Consider the following 23779-nt stretch of genomic DNA (forward strand, 5'->3'; position numbering starts at 1 on the left):
CCATGATTTCAACCAGGGACTATTTTACCTTCCAGGAAACACCTGACAATATGTGGAGACATTTTTGGTTGTCACAACTGAGGCGGGGGTGGGTGCTACTGGGATCATAGCCCAGGGATGCTGCTAAACACCCTGCAAGGCACAGGGCAGCCCTTCACGACAAGGAATTTTCCAGCCCAAAATGTCAATGGTGCCACTGTTGAGAAATCTTGAGAGAGAAAGACAGGAAGAAGAGGTATCAAGTAGTTATTCCAGTGTTTTTTCTACACAAATCAAACCTAGTCACAGAACCATCACGTCTTCGGGTTGGGAGGATATTCTAGTCATCACGCAGTCTCATGTACCATGAAATACAGCATCAGGATGGCAAGACTGGTTTGTGTATTATAATTCTATTAGACAGACTTGTTGGATGAAAGAGAAAACGTGGAACACAATTCCATAATAAGGCTACAAAAACATTGCCCTGTGCTGTGACTAAAAAGAGATAACCCCTCAAGCTAGCAACAGAAGGAAGCTGACTGCATGAGGGGACAACAAGAGAGAAAATATGTTTAATGTTCCAATTGCAAAGAGGCGCCGGCTAGATACAACGTTGAGATGGTCTTGCAGATTTAGGAACCAGAAGGGAAAATGGTCTTTGACCTCGAGGAGTTGCTGGGAAACAGATGCCTGAAGAGCCCAGGGAAGAATTTTTGACCCAACAACAGGCTTCGTGCATGTGTCAAATGGTATTTCTTTGTGTGTGAAAATTTGCTGTTTCTTGTTAAAATATGAGAAAATGTCCAAATTCTCGTGCAGCCTCCCTGAGGCTTCAGCTCAACTGGTTGGCCACAATCCCAGCTGGAATTTCTGATACCCAAATTCTTTCACTGCGTGTTACTTAAGGATCCGCTGTTCTAAGAAGTAGCGTGGGGTTTTCCCCTTGTCTCATGGCTCGCTGGGCAGCACAAGCCTTTGTAGAGATTTCAGGAAGTTAGAGGTATATTCACAGCGAAAAAACATGAGCTTGAGGAACAGACAAGCTTGAGTTTGAATCCTGGTTAGATTCCTATCCGAGTCTGTGACGTTGGTAACATATTAACTTCTCCAAATCTCAATTTATAAATAAGTCAATGAGGAAACATGACTGTTGTGAGAATTAGGTGTGACAACGTTATTTAATTCTGCCAGGACACTGCCTAGTTTACGGTGGGTATGCATTCAGATAGCTATTATTGAGATAGGTATTACTTCTGAAACACAAGATTTAAAAATACTGTTCTACCTATATTATTTTGTGTTTCTGCTTATAATCTAGCTGAGACAAATACCAAGTTGAACGATGTTCCTTGTACTTCTTACTAATCATGCTGGTGACAAAGCGACAAAGGTACAGGCCACACAGGATGGAAATAAAGGTACTAGAAATTGAGAGAGAGACAGCTTTTCCTTTCGAAATAAATTTGAGTCTGCACATATCTGTCGTCCATATTTTTCCTGAACTTCTTCACAATGAAGAAATACAGTAGAATGTCTAATTAGAGTAGATGGGGAGAGGTGATTCATATGAATGCATGGCCTCTTAAAAGAAGACATTTTCTTACACTCAAGTACTTTTAATACCTAAAGAGATATAGTGTGTATCATTTTTCCCTTCATGTGCACACTTCCCACAATCTTCTAGAGGGCAGTGGAAGGGAATGGATATACTGCTCTGAAATACAGTACATGAAATTTCATGCAGTCAGAGATTTCAATTGTGAAATATCATTCTAGATGTTATGTCCACTTGATAATACTAATCATTTCAAAAATGAAGGCACTAAAAATATGAAACATACTTTTGTTTTAATCCAAGGATCCAGTGCTTCCATATGACCTTCTAAGTTCTGAAGTTCTACCAACTCCTACCCTCAAGTGTCTTTCAGAGCCAAAGCGCTAAAGGAAACACCACAGCAGGCTAAGACAGATGCTAGAAACAGCATGCTTGGGTGTGAGTCCTGTCACCAGCACCTACCAGCTATGTGAATTTGGAAAGTAATTTCACTCTTCTGAGGCTCAGTTTTCTCATTTGTAATACAGGAATATTCTCATCTACCCTGAAGGCTTGCTTGAGGGTATTAAGTAAGATAATGCATATAAAGCATGTGAGATAGCCCCTGATGATAGCCTTATCTTTGCTACTACAGATTCCCATTTTATCTTTCCTCAGAGAAGTTGCACAGTGCATCTGTGGCATCCTATCAACTCCATCTGATGGCTTGCTGCTTACTGTTTCTGCCCATTCTCTAAATTGAAGCCTTTTTGGCACACTTCCAAGCCACTAAGGGAAATACTACTTTATTTGGACAGATTCCCAGGTATGACCACTATCCTACTGGACTTCAAAATGGAAACACCCCAGCCGATGTCTCACCAACTGTGATAAGCCTTCTGCTATGATTATTGCAATTATCTCTAACCTCTCAGAGCCTTTTGGATCCTTCACCCCAATATCCTTGTATTTTTCAGGGTTCTCCAGAGAAAAAGAACAAATAGAACGTGTATAGAGATTTATTTTAAGGAATTGGCTCACATGATTATGGAGTCTAGCAAGTTCAAAATCTGCAGGGTAGGCCAGTAGGCTGGAGACTCAGGGAAGAGCCCAATGTTTCAGTTCAAGCCCAAAGGCTGTCTGCTGGCAGAATTCCCTTTTACTCAGGGGAGGTCAGTCTTTTGTCCTATTCACACCTTCAATTATTGGATGGGGCCCACACACATTTAGGAGGGCAATCTGCTTTACTTAAAGTTCACCAATGTAAATGTTAATCTCATCTAAAAACACCCTCATAGAAAAATCCAGAATAACGTTTGACCAAATATCTGAATACTATGGCCCAGCCAAGTAAAACAAAATTAACCATCACAGTACTCTCTTAAGGCTGTTGTCCAGGCAGGTTATATTATCTGAATGCCCTCAACCCCAACATAAGTTTTCATTTGCTGCTGGTCCCCTCTGTACAGGTTTTGGCACACAGCTTTCTGTGCTGTGATACCAATCCCTAACTGTCAAGCAGCATAATGTCCCTAGTCATTTCAAGAACTATCAGATCATCAAAATCATAAATCTTTCATATTTTAGGCCAGCCCATAGTACCCAGCATTGCATTCTTCAGACAGTAATATGTACCACAAATATTTGTTAAGAACATACCAAATTCTAGGCTTTTATCAGTCTTAAATATGGGGAAAAAAAGAAGCCCCCCACTCACACAAAACTTATTTGCTGACTTCATTATTTTGGAGGACACCTAGTCAGAAATGACTCCTTTCATTGCATTTATCACAAGCTGAAATCATCAAAGCACTGTGATAGAGTCTGGAAATGGAGGGCAATTTAGATGCAATAGTCTGGGAAGGTCTGAGGGTGACATTTGAGCTGAAACTGAAGGATCAGAAATGAAAAGAGCTGTGAGAAACTCCAGGTAAGGGAACAATAAGAAAAAGATTTTGAGATGCCAAGAGCAGTGTGATTGGAGTATACAATTGAGAGGACAGTTTGGCGGCAAAAGGTCTAGATCATATAGGATGTGGTAGGTCATGGTAGCGCTTATGTTACATTAAAAATGCCACAAGACACGAGTGCATTTTAAGTGAGGATGTGGGACAAACCAATTTATATTTTAAAACATATTCCTTGGACTTTTATGAAGAAAACAGAATGAGAAAGTGGCCTACAATATCTGCCCCTCAATTATCTATCAACAGTCTATAACATTGGACCTGCTCGTTTATATTTATTCCAGTTGGCACAGTGGGAGATTTAGTTAAATGCTTCCATCATCTTACTTGCCTTGATGGTTTAATTTCTGCCTGAATCCCATTAGTCCTACAATAGAGGCTTAGTCACAGTTTGGAGTAATCCCTGAAGCTTGAACAGTCTTGGTTTGCACCATAATCCATCCTCACCATTCATTCAAGGAACCAGGGGCTTGTATACTTTATTATAGTTAGGGATAGGTTTTAAAAAGAGGTATAGAAAATGAAGACATTATAGTTCTTCAGAATCTCTATATTAGCATTTATGCACACACTTAAAATATTTATGGAACGTGTACTATGTTTCAGGCACTGTGTTGGCCACTAGGGTTACAGTAATTGATAAGACAGGCTATTCCTATGTGAAAGAGAATAAATGACTGAATAAATGCATCTCAAAGTGTTAAGGTCAAAGGTCATATTAATTAACAAAATTTTCCTCTAAAACAAGAAAGTGTCTTCATCTGGAAATGGGGACGATAAGATTGTTTTAAGGATAAAAAATTTTAAATTGTCACATTGACTAGCACATAGCAGATACATTTTAAAAAGCCACATTTATAGAGCTCTGGATATCAGAAAGTGAACTGCTTAGAATTATAGCACTACTCTGACTTCCTGTCCTATAATCAAGGCTTCTTTGAGCTGCAGATGCCAATGGATTTTAGGAATGGATTTATATATGATCTGCTAGGAATGAGCAATTTCTTAGCAGGTTACCTAGACCACACCAGTTGGGTGCATCCTTCAATTATATTGTATATATTGTTGTATATTAATACACATTTTATCTATCAAAGGGGCCATGAGCTTGGCTTTAGGAATAAAATTAGCTTTAAAAAGCTAATTTTTCTAATGTACAAATAGAGATGGTAATCTGAATCTGATTGGTAGCAGAACAGCATTTAGGGACCCACAGACAGTGGGTATCACTTTCTTCCAGACAAGATAGAAGTGAGGTATTGTATTATAAGTTTAGTAGTAACAATTGCATCATTTGTGTCATGAAAACAAATGTGAACTTTATGAATAATAATCTATTCTCCTGGACTGGAGATAATCTAATAATAATAATAAATTCCATTCATTGAACATCATAATGACAATAGTTATAATGGCATTTATTGACACTCATGTATCTGTCTTAAGCACTTTGTATCTCACTTAATCTCCTAGCAGCCTAATAAAATTGTCTGTTGCCTCCATTTACACTTAGTAAAGCTGGGGCTTGGAAAGGTTATGCAAGTCACCAGTGGAACTGATAATCAAGGCATTCATCAAACCAGAGCCATGCTCATGATGCACCAATACTGCACCAATATAGGGTAGTGGTCTCGTGTAGGCATGCCTACCTGGCCAGAAGTGCTGCTTCAGACCTCCTCTCTGGATGAACAAAGCAAGGCTGTTCAGGAACTATCATGCTGGAAATGAGCAGCTTTCAGATGCCAATGGCAATGACACTGAAAGTACACTGGTGGTAAAGAGGAGGCTTTTGTAACAACTAACATAGGCTTTTGCCAAAGATGTAGTTGCAACACACTGGCTGAGAAAGCCACACTCTTTCTGTGAAATCTGCAATTCTGCACACTTTGGTTGTACTGTATTACTTCTGAGCACACTGAATTTTAGAGCATTCTCTAGAAGAGAAAAAAAAAAAGTAAACTCAGTAAATCCCAGTATTTTTACTGCCTTTGCCAAATTTGACATCTTTCAAAGTAACTGTAAGAAGCACGCACAATCTCTGCCAACCGCATGATTTAGCAGCTATAAAATCTCTCTGAATCAAACCCATTTTGAAATAAAAAGGAACCTGCTTGAGAATTTCATTGCACTGTTGGATACCTACTCAAAGATCAATCACCTCTCTTCATTCTGTATTCCTGGTATATTTTTAAGTTTAATCTTTTTTGCAGCTTACCCATTTAGTTAAGGGTAGAATTTTAAAAGACTAAAGATTGAGAAAGGAGGAGGAGGACATGAAATCTGAACAAAGAGTTTCTTTATATTCTGCACAATAGAATTGAAAAGGATGGTCAATTTTCTTTTCATCTTTTTCCCCAATGGTGCAGTACCTAGATTCTCAAAACTTGAGTGTCCTTTCCCCCAAGGAAAATAGTATCTCTCTGCAGGCTGTCTAGTACGATGAAACAGCTGTGTTTCCTACTCCACAGGGGATTTCTTCAGATGAAAGTCTATTTTTTTTGCTGAACACGACTGGGTGAGCAGAAGGCTAAACACATTGCTTATGGCAGGCCTCCAATGACAACTGAAAAAAGGTGTTCATAGAATGTAGTGTAAAAGGAATTAATTTAACTATCTTGAGACTGAAATACACATTGTAAAATAAAATACTGGCTATAAGGAATATAAAGGTGTGAATATCACCAAGCCTCAAAGGAATAAAAATAAAATTGTTTGAATTTGGGTCTCTATAAAGGTTTAGTGTCTATGGAAAATAAAATTCTTGGCTCTCACTTTGAGTCTCACTAACGCAAACATTTCAGTTATGACATATGCACAGACACTTCAGTTATACTGTATGTTTAAAAGTGAAAGCAACAAAGGAAGATACTTTTCCTCACAATAAGAATGTTTATTTAAAGGACTAAATAATATTGATCTATAGAACTACTAAGAAAATACTAAGAAAAGTCAGATATGAGCTAAATTCCCATTAGGGGGCAAAACCTTATGTTGGAAATACCTCATAGCCTTTATCTTCCTCTCTCTGAAACAAGTCCCCAAAAGAATCACACCTAGAAACCATTCATAGACTCTAATTCTCTACTAGACCATATTTTTCTGGTTTGGACAACCAACAGCATTTTATTAATAGCCCAAATTCATTTCAAAAGTAGTCAACTTCAGTGTGTATCCATTCATGTGGAATTGGTATGGTGCTCCCAACATGAGGAATAGATTTACAATTGTGTCAGTATAAGGAGCCCACAAGCCGCAACTAAGGAGCCAGCCTGACGCAACTGAGACCTGGTGTGACCAAATAAATAAATAAATATTTTTTTTAAAAAGATAAGATTTTTGAAAGGGTGTATGTTTACTCTGCATAAAGCCATGAAGTTGCTAAATTGTGATTAATGTCTTAGACGCAAAACACACATAGTATCTGCAACTTCCTTATAAAATCCACTGTAGGCTAGATTGTGTGTGTGTGTGTGTGTGTGTGTGTATGCGTGTTGGAGAGTCTGGACCACAGGAAAATTTAGAAATAAAAATAATAATTTGCCACTGAAACATAAATTAAAATCTGATTAGTAGAGTGATCATATAAATTATTATCTAAAATGGACAATCATGAGAGTTAAAAGGGGCACAATTAATAATTGCACTGAGACAACAGGCATAAACTAGGATATATAATGACACTATATATTAGCAAAATATTCTCTTCCTAATCAGAATATAAGAAAACAGCAGCATGATGGGGGGAGGGAGGATGTGCTTTGGAAGCAGCTAGGCTTAGATTTGAATCTAAACTCTGACTTACATTAGTTATACGCATTTGTTTCCATATCTCTCCATTTCCTCATCTGTAAGATAGCAGGATGTATATCTAACTTTGATGTAGTGTTTACAACGCACCAGAAAATATGCTAAGGTGTAATATTGAATAGCTTCATTTAACTATCTTAACAACTACTCATATTGTTACTCTTTTCCCTATTCTACATGTGAAGCAATGAATTAAGTGAGGTTAAATGACTTGCTTGTGCTCATTCAGCAAGTGGTAGAGCTGAAATATGAACCTTGGCAGTTGGTCTTCAGTGTTCATACTCTTAAACCTTGTAATATCCTGAAGATGTCAATACCAATTTTTCAGAGTTTTTGTTAAGAATAAATGAGATACTGGATGCCAGACAACAAGCACAATGCCCAAAACATAGCAGAAAATAAAAACAGAGTTACTAAAATGCTTTTTGTGATAACCCATCCGGGACTACTTTGGAGGTGACATTTATTTATAATGCGGCCCTTTGGTAATTCTATAGCTAAAGCTCTCACTTGACTAGAAAACTCTACTAACCTGATTGATACTGAATAATTGTTTATAAATCACAAGGTGAGACTGAAGTAACAGTCATTTTAAACTCCTGGTAATCTGGGATCATAGTCATTACTGAAATGTTTTACTCAAGTCACTCAATAATTTTTGTACAAGTATTTCTTCTCAAGAAGTCAGAAGAATCAACCAGGTTGAAAATGCCCTGTCAAAAAGCATTTGACAAAAGTCAACATCCATTCATGGTAAATAACTCTCAACAAACTAGGAATAGAAGAAAACTTTCTTTAAGCTAATAAAGGGCATTTAGGAAAAAACCCGGGTCAGCTAACATTATACGTCATGGTGAAGGCTGAGTACTTTTCTGCAGAGTGGACAAGACAAGGATATCCACCCTCCCCACTTCTATTCCACATTATACTGAAGGTCCTAGCCAGTGCAACTAGTCAAGATAGGTAGGTAGATAAATAAACAGATAAATGTATAAATATAAATATAAATAATAGTATATATATTGAAAAAGAAGAAATAAAACTCTATTTTCAAATTATGATTGTCTTCATAGAAAACCCAAGGAAGTCTACCCAAAAAAACCACTAGAACTAAAAAGTGAATTTAGCAAAGTTGCAAAACTCAAGATCAACATAGGGACTTCCCTGGTGGCACAGTGGTTAAGAATCCGCCTGCCAATTCAGGGGACACGGGTTCAAGCTCTGGTCCAGGAAGATCCCACATGCCGTGGAGCAACTACTCTCGTGCACCACAACTACTGAGCCCACGTGCTGCAACTACTGAAGCTCGTGCGCCTCGAGCCCATGCTCCACAACAAGAGAAGCCACTGCAATGAGAAGCCTGCACACCACAACGAAGAGTAGCCCATGCTCGCCGCAACTAGAGAAAGCCCGCATGCAGCAACGAAGACCCAATGCAGCCAAAAATAAATATATTAATTAAATTAAATTTTTAAAAAAAGATCAACATAAAAATCAACTGTATTTCTTCATACAGTAATAAAAAATTGTAAACAGATTTTTAAAGTGTTGCCTTCTCTCCCTTAGTATGTATAAATCTGGAAAGAGTATCACTCCCACCTAACAATAAGGAAAAGCCGGATAATCAACAAAACTATAACTTCTGTCAAATCTTTTGCAGAGCTGTGGTCACAGCAACCAAGCAGCCTAAGGAAAAACAGACATCTCCAAGGAGAGATGAAGACACAGCACTGCTTTACCTAAGACACAGCACTTGACAAAGCCACCACAGAAGCAGGTAAAAATATTTCCGTTAAAATTTTTAACAAACTGCTGAAGGATAGAACCCCTAGGAGCTACAGACACAATGAGTGTCTGTAGTCCATTTCTAGATTCTTCCCCATAGAACCTAATGGGTGCTTGTTATGGGTTGAAAATTTATATGTTGAAGTCATAATCCCCAGTAACTCAGAATGTGGCCTTATTTGGAGACAGGGTCTTTACAGAGATAATCAAGTTAAAACGAGGTCATTACGGTGGGCACTAATCCAATATGACCAGTGTTTTCATAAAAAGGGGAAATCTGGACAGAGATGCACATAGAGGGAAAACGATGCAAAGAGACATGAGAAGAAGGTGGCCACCTACAAGTCAGGTAAAGGCGTGGAACAGATCCTTCCCTCACAGACCTTAGAGGGAACCAAACCTGCCAACACCTGGATGATAGATTTCTAGACTTCTAGCCCACAAGACAATAAATTTCTGCTGTTTAAGTGACCCAGTTTGAGGTCCTTTGTTGTGGCAAGCCTAACAAACTACTGCCGTGCTCATGAGAAAAATGGGAGTAGAGTGGGAAACCAGAGATAGCTTCCCTCATTGGTGCTGGCCTGGCAGAAAGGAGCAGCAATTCACCGCAGAAAAGGCACAAAGCCCCATACAGATCCTTCTCTCCTATCTCCCCTAAAGAACAAAAGTCATAAGCAGGAAACCCTGTGGCCCACACAGCACAGGTGAAGACCCATTGAAGCAACTGGAAGGAAACAAAAAATAATAATAATCCTCTGCCTCAAGAAGGGGCAAGACTCCATCCTGGACCTGCCATTAGAAATACCTTAATGCTACCCACTAGGTAAGGGCAGAATCACTGAAAAATCCTCATCTTCAAGACCAAGAAACAATGGGTGTGCCTAAGACTGAGGCTACAATAAGACAGAATGCCCCCTGACACATACCACTAGGTAGCAAAGAGCAAGTCACACAAAACAGCAGTCTAATTCAGGGGAAAGGTACAAAACTTAGGGAAAAGCTCTCACTCTTGATGTTCATGCTGATAAGAGAAGTCTAAATCTAGAGTAGAGCAGAAGAACTAAGAGAAGCCCTCTAACACCCAACCCCAACCTAAGCAGAAAGTAATCAAAGGAATTTGAAGCCAGTGATTTACTGAGAGGAACCACTGTAACAACAAAACACAAACCCAGCACACCTCTTGGGTAAATTAATTGAACTCCACACACTAACAGTCTAGCAGAAAAAGAGCTATGTCTCTTTCCTGGCATACACCTTAGTGTCTACTGTTCTACAGAGAATATCTCCCATTCAACCAAAAGTGATGAGACTCAAGATTAGAAAGAAAAAACAAAAAACCATTGTCAAGAGACAAAATTATCAATGGAATTAGACTCATGATAGTTCAAAATATCAAAGAATTTAAAATTCCTTAAGAAAGTCCTTAAGACAATGAAAAGTAACTTGGTACAACTTCAGAGGTAAAGGTGAAAAATATAAATGAACAAATGGAGAATTTTAACAGAGAGATGAAAACTACAAGAAAGAATGAAATGGGATGTTAGGGAAAAATGGTAAAAGAAATTAATAATGCTTTTGGTGGGTTCATCAGTACTCTAGGCAACTGAGGAAAGAATCAGTGAATTTGAAGTTAGGTCATAGAAATTATCCAAACAGAAATGCAGAGAGAGTCAAAAAAAGAAAAAAAGGAACAGAGTATGCAAGAGCTTTAAGACAATAACAAAAGGTCCAATTCACATGTAATTGGACTCCTCAATGGAAAAGAGAAAGAACACGGCAGAAGAAACATTTGAAAAGATAATGGCAAATATTTTCCAAAAATAATGGAAGATGTAAAATCAAAGATCCAAGAAGTTCCAAAAACACAAAACAGGATTTTTCAAGTAAATAAATGAAACATCACATTCAAACTGCTGGAAACCAAACATAAGGAGAAAATCTTGAAGGCATTCAGAGGAAAAAGACATATTACATTAAAAGGAACAAAGATATTAATTATAGAAGAACTTCTCATCAGAAGCCATATAAGCCAGAAGGGAACAAAGTGACATTTTTAAGGTGCTGAAAGAAAAAGAAAATCCTCAACTCAGGACTCTGTACTAAGGGGACAATATCCTTTAAAAGTGAAGGAAAATAAAACAGCAATGAGATACCACTACACGTATATTAGAATGACTAAAATCCAAAACACTGACAACACCAAATACTAGCGAGGATGTGGAGCAACAGAAACTCCAACTCATTGCTGTTATGAAGGCAGAACAGTACAGCCTATTGGAAGGTACTGTGGCAGTTTCTTACAAAGCTAATCATAGTCTTACCATATGATCCAGCAATCATGCTCCTTGGTATTTACCCAAAGGAGTTGAAAAGTTACATCCACATATAAACTTGGACACAAGTTTACCATAGCTCTATTCATAATTCCAAAAAGTTGGCAGTAACCAAGATGTCTTTCAATAGTTTAATGAATAAACAAACTGTGGTAAACACAAAATGTATTAGATACCTAAATGTAAACCCTAAACCTATAAAATTTCTAAAATAAAAATAGGAGAAAGTATTTGTGACTTGAGTTAGGCAAAAATTCTTAGCTACAATACCAAAATCACGATCCATTAAAAAAAAATTAATGAATTGTTAAATAGGATAAATCAAAATTATAAACTTCTGTGTAAAAGACACAATTAACAGAACGAAAAGGCAAACCACATTCTGAGATAAAATATTTGCAGAAAACACATCTGACAAAGGACTTGCATCCAGAATACATGTCCAGAATATTAAAAAAAATCTCAAAACTCAAGAAAGCAAACAACACAATTTTTTTTTAAATTGCAGAAGATTTGAACACACACTTCACCAAACAAGATATAAAAATGGCAAATAAGTACATGTATGATGCCCAACATTATTAGCCATTATGAAAATGCAAATTAAAAATACAGTCACCTCATACTTGTTAGAATGGCTATTATCAAAAAGACAAGAAATAACAAGTGTTGGAAAGGATGTGGAGAAAAGGTAACCTGGTGCACTGCTAGTGGGAATGTAAATTGGGGCAGCCTCTATGGAAAACAGTATGAAGGCTTTTCAAAAAATTAAAAATAGAACCACCATAGGATTCAGCAATTCCACTTCTAGGTATTTATCTGAAGGAAACGAGAACGCTCACTCAAAGGGATGTCTGCCCCTTCATGTTCATTGCAACATTATTTACAAAAGCCAAGACATGAAAATAACCTAAGTGTCCATCGATGGATGAATGGACAAAGAGGATGTGAGATAGATAGATAGATAGATGCAGATATAATATTATTCAGCCATAAAAAAGGAAATTTTGCCATTTGCAACATGCATGGACCTTAAGAGCATATGCTAAGTGAAATAAGTCAGACAGAAAGACAAATTCCATATGATTTCACTTTTATGTGGAATCTAAAAATAAAAAAAATGAACTCATAATACAGAGAACAAATTGGTGGTTGCCAGAAGCAGGAGACGGGGAGTGTGAGAAATGGGTGACGGTGGTCAAAAGGTACAAACTTCCAGTTAAAAAATAAATAAGTCCTAGGGATGTCATGTACAGCATGGTGACTATAGTTAATAATATTGTATTGTATATTTGAAAGTTGCTAAGAGAGTAGATCTTAAAAGTTCTCATCACAAGAAAAAACAAATTTGTTACAACATGTGGTGATGGATGTTAACAAGACTTATTGTGGTGATCATTTCACATTATTATATACCAGCAGTCCCCAACCTTTTTGGCACCGGGAACTGGTATCGTAGAAGACAATTCTTCCACTGACTGGGTTTCAGGATGATTCAAGCGCGTTACATTTCTTGCATACTTTATTTCTATTATTATTACATTGTAATATATAATGAAATAATTATACAAAGCAATGGATTTATTATGGTCTCTGTGCAGTCAAACCTCTCTGCTAATGATAATCTGTATTTGCACCCGCTCCCCAGTGCTAGCTAGCATCACTGCCTCAGTGCCATCTCAGATCATCAGGCGTCAGATTCTCATAAGGAGCGTGCAACCTAGATCCCTCACATGTGCAGTTCACAGTAGGGTTTGCGCTCCTATGAGAACCTAATGCCGCCGCTGATCTGACAGGAGGCGGAGCTCAGGCAGTTATGCAAGTGATAGGGAGTGGCTGTAAATACTGATGAAGCTTTGCTCTCTTGCCTGCTGCTCACCTCCTGCTGTGACGGGCGGTTCCTAACAAGGGGTTGGGGACCCCTGTTATATATAATACATTAAATCATTATGTTGTAACCTGAAACTAATATAACATTATATGTCAATTATATCTCAATTAAAAAAAATAAAAAACAAAACCAAAAAACCATAATGAGATATAGTACCAAGTGCTGGCAAATATATACTTGGAATTCTCTTACATCACTGATGGGAATGCAATATGTTACAGCCCCTTAGAGAAGTTTGGCAGTCTAATAAATTAAACATACACATACAATATTACCATGTAGTCCTACTCCTATGTATTTACTCATGAGAAATGAAAACTGGTTTACACAAAAAAATTGAACATGAATTTTTAGTGTTTTCTATTCATAATCGCCTACCCTGGAAATAAATGAAAATATCCACTGGTGAATGGATAAACCAACTGTGGTACATCTATACAATGGAATGCTGCTTAGCAATAAAATGAACTGAACTACTGATACACACAACATCATGGATAAATCTTATATGCATTTTGCTAAGTGAAAGATACAAAGACCATGAGGGAAATTTGAGGGGTGACAAAGCTGTCACATATCTTCACTGTGATGGTAGTTACATGACTGTGCATTTTGCCAAAACTCAGAACTCTTAACTTTTACTCCTAAATTTTCTCTACTTAGCATTAAATTACTTATTTTCTCTCAAATTCTTTAGAAACAAAGAAGCATCTGCATCCTCTACTCATACGTTTATAGAACAGTAATTAAACATCTGAGAATGATGGATACGATTTGAAATACTGTGCAGAGAATTATTAGAAAACAATTTGTTGGTTCATTCCCTCTAATATTTATTTTTTAAAATACCCATTGGGACTTCCCTGGTGGCGCAGTGGTTAAGAATCTGCCTGCTAATGCAGGGGACACGGGTTCGAGCCCTGGTCCGGGAAGATCCCACATACCACGGAGCAACTAAGCCTGTGCACCACAACTACTGAGCCTGCGCTCTAGAGCCCACAAGCCACAACTACTGAGCCTGCATGCAGGAACTACTGAAGCCTGCACACCTAGAGCCCGTGCTCCACAATGAAGAGAAGCCACAGCAATGAGAAGCCCACGCACCGCAATGAAGAGTAGCCCCCGCTCTCCACAACTAGAGAAAGCCCGAGCACAGGAATGAAGACCCAACGCAGCCATAAATAAATAAATAAATAAAAATAAATAAAAAACAAAACAAAACAAAACAAAAATACCCATAGAAGAGGGGGCACCTTCAAGATGGCAGAGGAGTAAGACATGGAGATCACCTTCCTCCCCACACATACGTCAAAAATACATCTACATGTGGAACAACTCCTACAGAACACCTACTGAACACTGGAAGAAGACCTCAGACTTCCCAAAAGGCAAGAAACTCCCCACGTACCTGGGTAGGACAAAAGAAAAAAGAAAAAACAGAGACAAAAGAATAGGGATGGGACCTGCACCTCTGGGAGGGAGCTGTGAAGGAGGAAAAGTTTCCACACACTAGGAAGCCCCTTCACTGGTGGAGACGGCGGGTGGGCAGGGGGGAAGCCTCAGAGCTACAGAGGAGAGCGCAGCAACAGGGGTGCAGAGGGCAAAGCAGAGAGATTCCCGCACAGGGTATCGGTGCCGACCAGCACTCACCAGCCTGAGAGGCGTGTCTGCTCACCTGCCGTGGTGGGTGGGGGCTAGGAGCTGAGGCTCGGAATTTGGAGGGAGAGGACTGGGGTTGGCTGTGTGAACACAGCCTGAAGGGGGCTAGTGCACCACAGCCAGCCAGGAGGGAGTCTGGGAAAAAGTCTGAAACTGCCTAAGAGGAAGACACCACTGTTTCAGGGTGCGCGAGGAGAGAGGATTCCTCCCCTGTCTGCCCACAGAAGGCAGAGCACCACGTAAATGAGCTCCAGAGACAGGCGCGAGCCACAGCTAACAGCACGGACACCAGAGATGTGCATGAAATGCTAACGCTGCTGCTGCAGCCACCAAGAATCCTGTGTGCAAGCACAGGTCACTATCCACATGGCCCCCATACACACTAGGAGCCTGTGCACCCCAGCTACTGCCAGGTTCCCATGATCCACGGACAACTTTCCCGGGAGAACACACGGCGCGCCTCAGGCTGTTGCAACGTCATGCCAGCCTCTGCCACCACAGGCTCGCCCCACATTCCAATTATAACTACCATACCCCTCCCTCCCCACCCCTGGCATGAGTGAGCCACAGCCCCCTAACCAGCCACTGCTTTAACCCTGTCCTGTCCGGGCGGGAACAGAAGCCTCAGGGCGAGCTACACGCAGAGGCGGGGCCAAAACCAAAGCTGAACCCCAGGAGCTGTGCAAACAAAGGAGAGAAAGAGAAATTTCTCCATGCAGCATCCGGAGCAGCGGATTAAATCCCCACAATCAACTTGAAGTACCCTGCATCTGTGGAATACCTGAATAGACAACGGATCAAGCCAAAATTGAGGCGGTGGACTTTGAGAGCAATGGCAGACTTAGGGCTTGCTGTCTGCAACTGACTTATTTCAGATTTTTATGTGTATCTTAGTATACTTTTTAGCACTTGTTATCATTGGTGGATTTGTTTATTTGGTTGCTCTTTTTTTTTATAAACTTTTTAACTTTTATTTGAATAATTTTATTGTTTTAATTATTTTTTTTCTTTCTTTTTTTTCTCCCTTTTCTTCTGAGCCATGTGGCAGACAGGGTCTTGCTGCCTAAAATCACACTAAATTCACAGAAACCCCAAAACACACCACCAGATGTCGCCCTGCCCACCAGAAAGACAAGATCCAGCCCCACTCACCAGAACACAGGAACCATCCCCTCCACCGGGAAGTCTATAGAACCCACTGAACCAACCTTACCCACTGGGGGCAGACACCAAAAACAATGGGAACTACGAACCTGCAGCCTGTGAAAAGGAGACTCCAAACACAGTAAGTTAAGCAAAATGAGAAGACGGAGAAAAATACAGCAGATAAAAGAGCAAGGTAAAAACCCACCAGACCAAACAAATGAAGAGGAAATAAGCAGTCTACCTGAAAAAGAATTCAGAGTAATGATAGTAAAAATGATCCAAAATCTTGGAAACAGAATGGAGAAAATACAAGAAACGTTTAACAAAGACCTAGAAGAACTAAAGAGCAAACAAACAATGACAAACAACACAGTAAATGAAATTTAAAATTCTCTAAAGGAATCAATAGCAGAATAACTGAGGCAGAAGAACGGATAAGTGACCTGGAAGATACAATGGTGGAAATAACTACCACAGAGCAGAATAAAGAAAAAAGAATGAAAAGAACTGAGGACAATCTCAGAGACCTCTGGGACAACATTAAATGCACCAACATTCAAATTAGAGGGGTCCAGAAGAAGAAGAGAAAAAGAAAGGGACTGAGAAAATATTTGAAGAGATTGTAGTTGAAAACTTCCCTAACATGGGAAAGGAAATAGTCAACCAAGTCCAAGAAGCACAAAGAGTCCCATACAGGATAAATCCAAGGAGAAACACACCAAGATACATATTAATCAAACTATCAAAAATTAAATACAAAGAAAAAATATTAAAAGCAGCAAGGGAAAAGCAACAAATAACATACAAGGGAACCCCCACAAGGTTAACAGCTGATCTTTCAGCAGAAACTCTGCAAGCCAGAAGGGAATGGCAGCACATATTTAAAGTGATGAAAGGGAAAAACCTACAACCAAGATTACTCTACCCAGCAAGGATCTCATTCAGATTTGACGGAGAAATTAAAACCTTTACAGAAAAACAAAAGGTAAGACAATTCAGCACCACCAAACCAGCTTTACAACAAATTCTAAAGGAACTTCTCTAGGCAGGAAACACAAGAGAAAGAAAAGACCTACAAAAACAAACCCAAAACAATTAAGAAAATGGTAATGGGAACATATATATCGACAACTACCTTAAATGGATTAAATGCTCCAACCAAAAGACATAGACTGGCTAAATGGATACAAAAACAAGACCCTTACCTATGCTGCCTACAAGAGAGACCCACTTCAGACCTAGAGACACATACAGACTGAAAGTGAGGGGATGGAAAAAGATATTCCATGCAAATGGAAATCAAAAGAAACCTGGAGTAGCAATTCTCATATCAGAAAAAATAGACTGTAAAACAAAGACTATTACAATAGACAAAGAAGGACACTACATACAAGAAGAAGATATAACAATTGTAAATATTTATGCACCCAACATAGGAGTACCTCAATGCATAGGGCAAATGCTAACAGCCATAAAAGGCGAAATCGACAGTAACACAATCATAGTAGGGGACTTTAACACCCCGCTTTCACCAATGGACAGATCATCCAAAGTGAAAATAAATAAGGAAACACAAGCTTTAAATGACACGTTAAACAAGATGATCTTAATTGATATTTATAGGACATTCCACCCAAAAACAACAGAATACACTCTTCTCAAGTGCTCGGAACATTCTCCAGGGTAGACCATATCTTGGGTCACAAATCAAGCCTTGGTAAATTTAAGAAAATTGAAATTGTACCAAGAATCTCTTCCAACCACAATGCTAGGAGACTAGATATCAATTACAGGAAATAAACTGTAAAAAATTAAAACACATGGAGGCTAGACAATACACTATTAAATAACAGATCACTAAAGAAATCAAAGAGGAAATCAAAAAATACCTAGAAACAAATGAAAATGAAAGCACAATGACCCAAAACCTATGGGATGCAGCAAAAGCAGTTCTAAGAGGGAAGTTTATAGCAATACAATCCTACCTCAAGAAACAAGAAAAATCTCAAATAAAAAACCTAAATTTACACCTAAAGCAATTAGAGAAAGAAAAACCAAAAAACCCCAAAGTTAGCAGAAGGAAAGACATCATAAAAATCAGATGAGAAATAAATGGAAAAGAAATGAAGGAAACGATAGCAAAGATCAATAAAACTAAGAGCTGGTTCTTTGAGAAGATAAACAAAATTGATAAACCATTAGCCAGACTCATCAAGAAAAAAAGGGAGAAGACTCAAATCAATAGAATTAGAAATGAAAAAGAAGTAACAACTGACACTGCAGAAATACCAAGGATCATGAGAGATTACTACAAGCAACTATATGTCAATAAAATAGACAACTAAGAAGAAATGGACAAATTCTTAGAGAAGCACAACCTTCTGAGAATGAACCAGGAAGAAACTGAAAATATAAACGGACCAATCACATGCACTGAATTGAGACTGTGATTAAAAATCTTCCAACAAACAAAAGCCCAGGACCGGATGGTTTCACAGTCGAATTCTATCAAACATTTAGAGAAGAGCTAACACCTATCCTTCTCAAACTCTTCCAAAATATAGCAGAGAAAGGAACACTCCCAAACTCACTCTACAAAGCCACCATCACCCTGATAGCAAAACCAGACAAAGATGTCACAAAGAAAACTACACGCCAATATCACTGATGAACATAGATGTAAAAATCCTCAACAAAATACTAGCAAACAGAATCCAACAGCACATTAAAAGGATCATACACCATGATCAAGTGGGGTTTATCCCAGGAATGCAAGGATTCTTCAATATATGCAAATCAATCAATCTGATACACCATATTAAAAAACTGAAGGAGAAAAACCATATGATAATCTCAGTAGATGCACAAATAACCTTTCGACACAATTCAACACCCATTTATGATAAAAATCCTCCAGAAAGTAGGCACAGAGGGAACTTACCTCAACATAATAAAGGCCATATATGACAAACCCACAGCCAACATCGTCCTCAATGGTGAAAAAGTGAAACCATTTCCACTAAAATCAGGAACAAGACAAGGTTGCCCACTATCACCACTATTATTCCACACAGTTTTGGAAGTTTTAGCCACAGCAATCAGAGAAGAAAAAGAAATAAAAGGAATCCAAATCTGAAAAGAAGAAGTAAAACTGTCACTGTCTGCAGATGACATGATACTAAACAAAGAGAATCCTAAAGACGCTACCAGAAAACTACTAGAGCTAATCAATGAATCTGGTAAAGTAGCAGGATACAAAATTAATGCACAGAAATCTCTTGCACTCCTATACACTAATGTTGAAAAATCGGAAAGAGAAATTAAGGAAACACTCCCATTTACCATTGCAACAAAAAGAATAAAATATCTAGGAATAAACCTACCTAAGGAGGCAAAAGACCTATATGCAGAAACTATAAGACACTGATGAAAGAAATTAAAGATGATACAAACAGATGGAGAGATATACCATGTTCTTAGGTTCAAAGAATCAATACTGTGAAAATGACTATACTACCCGAAGAAATCTACAGATTCAATGCAATCCCTATCAAACTACCACTGGCATTTTTCACAGAACTAGAACAAAAAATTTCACAACTTGTATGGAAACACAAAAGACCCCGAATAGCCAAAGCAATCTTGAGAAAGACAAACGGAGCTGGAGGAATCTGGCTCCCGATCTTCAGACTATATTACAAAGCTACAGTAATCAAGAGAGTATGGTACTGGCACAAAAACAGATATATAGATCAATGGAAAGGATAGAGAGACCAGAGATAAACCCACACATATATGGTCACCTTATCTTTGATAAAGGAGGCAAGAATATACAATGGAGAAAAGACAGCCACTTCAATAAGTGGTGCTGGGAAAACTGGACAGCTACATGTAAAAGAATGAAATTAGAACACTTCCTAACACCATACACAAAAATAAACTCAAAATGGATTAAAGACCTAAATGTAAGGCCACACACTATCTAACTCTTAGAGGAAAACATAGGCAGAACACTCTATGACATAAATCACAGCAAGATCCTTTTTCACCCACCTCCTAGAGGAATGGAAATAAAAACAAAAATAAACAAATGGGACCAAATGAAACTTAAAGGCTTTTGCACAGCAAAGGAAACCATAAACAAGACCAAAAGACAACCCTCAGAATGGGAGAAAATATTTGCAAATGAAGCAACTGACAAAGGATTAATCTCCAAAATTTACAAGCAGTTCATGCAGCTCAGTATCAAAAAAACAAACAACCCAATCCAAAAATGGGCAGAAGACCTAAATAGACATTTCTCCAAAGAAGATGTACAGATTGCAAAATAACACATGAAAGAATGCTCAACATCATTAAACATTAGAGAAATGCAAATCAAAACTACAATGAGGTATCATCTCACACTGGTCAGAATGGCCATCATCAAAAAATCTACAAACAATGAATGCTGGAGAGGGTGTGGAGAAAAGGGAACCCTCTTGCACTGTTGGTGGGAAGGTAAATTGATACAGCCACTATGGAGAACAGTATGGAGCTTCCTTAAAAAACTAAAAATAGAATTACCATATGACCCAGCAATCCCACTACTAAGCATATACCCTGAGAAAACCATAATTCAAAAAGTGTCATGTACCAAAATGTTCATTGCAGCTCTATTTACAATAGCCAGGACATGGAAGCAACCTAAGTGTCCATCAACAGATGAATGGACAAAGATGTGGCACATATATACAATGGAATATTACTCAGCCATAAAAAGAAACGAATTTGAGTTATTTGTAGTGAGGTGGATGGACCTAGAGTCTGTCATACAGAGTGAAGTAAGTCAGAAAGAGAAAAACAAATACCATATGCTAACACATATATATGGAATCTAAAAAAAAAAAAAAAAATGGTCATGAAGAACCTAGGGGCAAGACGGGAATAAAGACACAGACCTACTAGAGAATGGACTTGAGGATACGGGGAGGGGGAAGGGTAAGCTGGGACCAAGTAAGAGAGTGGCATGGACATATATACACTACCAAACATAAAATAGATACCTAGTGGGAAGCAGCTGCATAGCCCAGGGAGATCAGCTCTGTGCTTTGTGAACACCTAGAGGGGTGGGATAGGGAGGGTGGGAGGGAGATGCAAGAGGGAAGAGATATGGGAACATATGTGTATGTATAACTGATTCACTTTGTTATAAAGCAGAAACTAACACACCATTGTAAAGCAATTATACTCCAATAAAGATGTTAAAAAAAAAAAAGTATATGTAAAAAAATAAATAATAAAAATTTAAAAAAAAACCTACAATGAGGTATCACTTCACACCAGTCAGAATGGCCATCATCAAAAAATCTAATCATCAAAAAGAGAGACACAAGAGGGAGGGGATATGGGGATATATGTATAAGTATACCTGATTCACCTTGTTATACTGCCGAAACTAACACAACATTGTAAAATAAAGATGTTAAAAAAAAAATACCCATAGAAGACAACATATTAAAATGATGAACACAGCAATCATGTGACCAAGGAGCCAATCAAGTTCATTCATTCTACTAGCTCATCCCAGGAAGAAGTTCACTAAATTGGGCATAAAGAATTTTGTATCCAATTTTAGACATATATAGATTTTTTCATATGCTTATGGAAGATTTAATAACGGAAAATGTACCAAAATAACACTGAGGAAGATATTTTAACAAAACTCCCTAATCAGACTTTTTAAACCTTATGACTATGATTTAGGATGCTAGTAGTAGGTAAAATTATTTTCCATTACCCATTTAGAATATGTGATTACTAATTTACATAGGCAAGGCATCAGAGCATAATGAATGTATGTCACCTTTGAGAGAGAGTCTTTTCAGAATTGAAAGTGAGTACCCTGTTGCCTTCAGCCCAAGAATGCTAATGATTCAAATACATTTCTGCCCTATCAGATGAAAGCACCATAAAGCACTTACATGCAGGGAAGCTGGATGCTGGTTAATACAAAACATGTGGGGAGATGAAGCAATCTTTTATTATTTGATTATAAAGTGCCACCTTTACCCTTCAACTCTGAATGATTTATTACAAGATGATTAAGACTGTGTGTTGATGCCTAAGAGGAACTGTTTTGATTTACGACGATTTCACACAAAATCACAACTGTCTCGTTTAAAGTCATTCTATGTTGCAGCCCATGTTTGAATACAGAAAAATAATTTAAAAGTTTACCATGAACAGTTCAAGATTGCCATCAAAGTTTGGATTCACAGTGAGCTTCTTCCTGTACGATTCTCTCCTGACAGCTACTATGCTTGTTCTTACGTAATACATTCTCAGACTACAAAGCAAGGGCGGTAGTTTAGCCCATGGATATGCTTGGCTTCTAATACTACTCACCATGCTTAGTGGACTGTTGTTGCCAGATCCAGTCCTTTTTCTAAGATGCCTTATCAATCTCCAGCAAACCAAAAAAAGTGGCATTTTAATGAAAACTTCATTAAATATTGTCAATTTTAAATATTTCTTCTATATACAAGTGACCAGTAGATTAAAATAAACATTTGAATGCTTCAGTTATATTAATTCTAAGAATATATATCTCTATTTTGATGAATAGATGATAATGTGGACTATTAACCAACTAAGACAACTTTAAAAAGTAGTTCCAGACCTACCTCATCTAAAGTATGTGATCTTGAGATGCAATGCAGGCAAAATGCCTGGAAAGAAGTGCCAGCTATTTAGAGCTACAAAACAGTGATAGATCACTTAGGCTTTGTAAACTAGTGGATTTTTCTTAATGTCGTTGTAGCTTGAGTAGTGGGTGGATTTTCTTGCTTCCTGTAGTTTCATGGTTTAATCTGTCTCTGCTTTCCCTTTCTCTTTTATAAAGCCTTTTTAAAAAGACTCAGATTACCTCATTTTTACTCTACAAACCAAGGGGTTTTCACACATCACCACTAAGTGTTTTAAGGGCGTGGGCCAGGGTAGCAGGCGGTATTCTCCGGAAATTTTTATGGTGACAACATCTCGTATCTCAAGAGGGAGAGTTAGAGCTACCTTTTCCATCTGACCTTCCCAGTCTGAAGGTTTTATTTTTTCTATTTATGTTCCAGGTATTAGTATTGTTAAGGGAGGCAAGTTTTCCTTTTCAGAACCTCAAACTGAACATTTTTATTCTAGGACTGTTAATTCGTAATGGTAAAGAACTATAGAAAAAAATTTTTTTTGAGAAAGTAGAGTCTGAGTTTTTGTATTTGATTTAGCAGACCCATAGATGATTTTATGTTAATTGTAACTCTGACTTTGTATTAATTTAACAAACATTTTCTCGTTCCTCCCATGAGCTCAGCCCTCGATCTCAACCTTTTTACCTCTGAAAGGTAGTTTTTACTTTAGAATGTATTGATCATATATTACTAGCTCATGTGAATTGGTGACCATTAAAAAGCATATTCCTTATTTAAATCAAGACAATTTCCCACATTTGAAACTTGAAGGGATTTTTTTGTTTAGTTGTTTTGGGTTTTTTCATTGTTGCTTTTGTTTTTTGTGCATGTGTGTATTTTCGCAAGTAGGATATATGAGCCAGATAATTATCGTTCCTCTTGAGGTTCTGTGGGCCTACCAATGTGAAACTTGGTACCCCTCTTATATTATACCTCAGTGGGGGTTTCTACTAGGC

Source organism: Balaenoptera borealis (assembly GCF_965194805.1).
Source record: "Balaenoptera borealis genome assembly, chromosome: 19".
Taxonomy (NCBI): domain Eukaryota; kingdom Metazoa; phylum Chordata; class Mammalia; order Artiodactyla; family Balaenopteridae; genus Balaenoptera; species Balaenoptera borealis.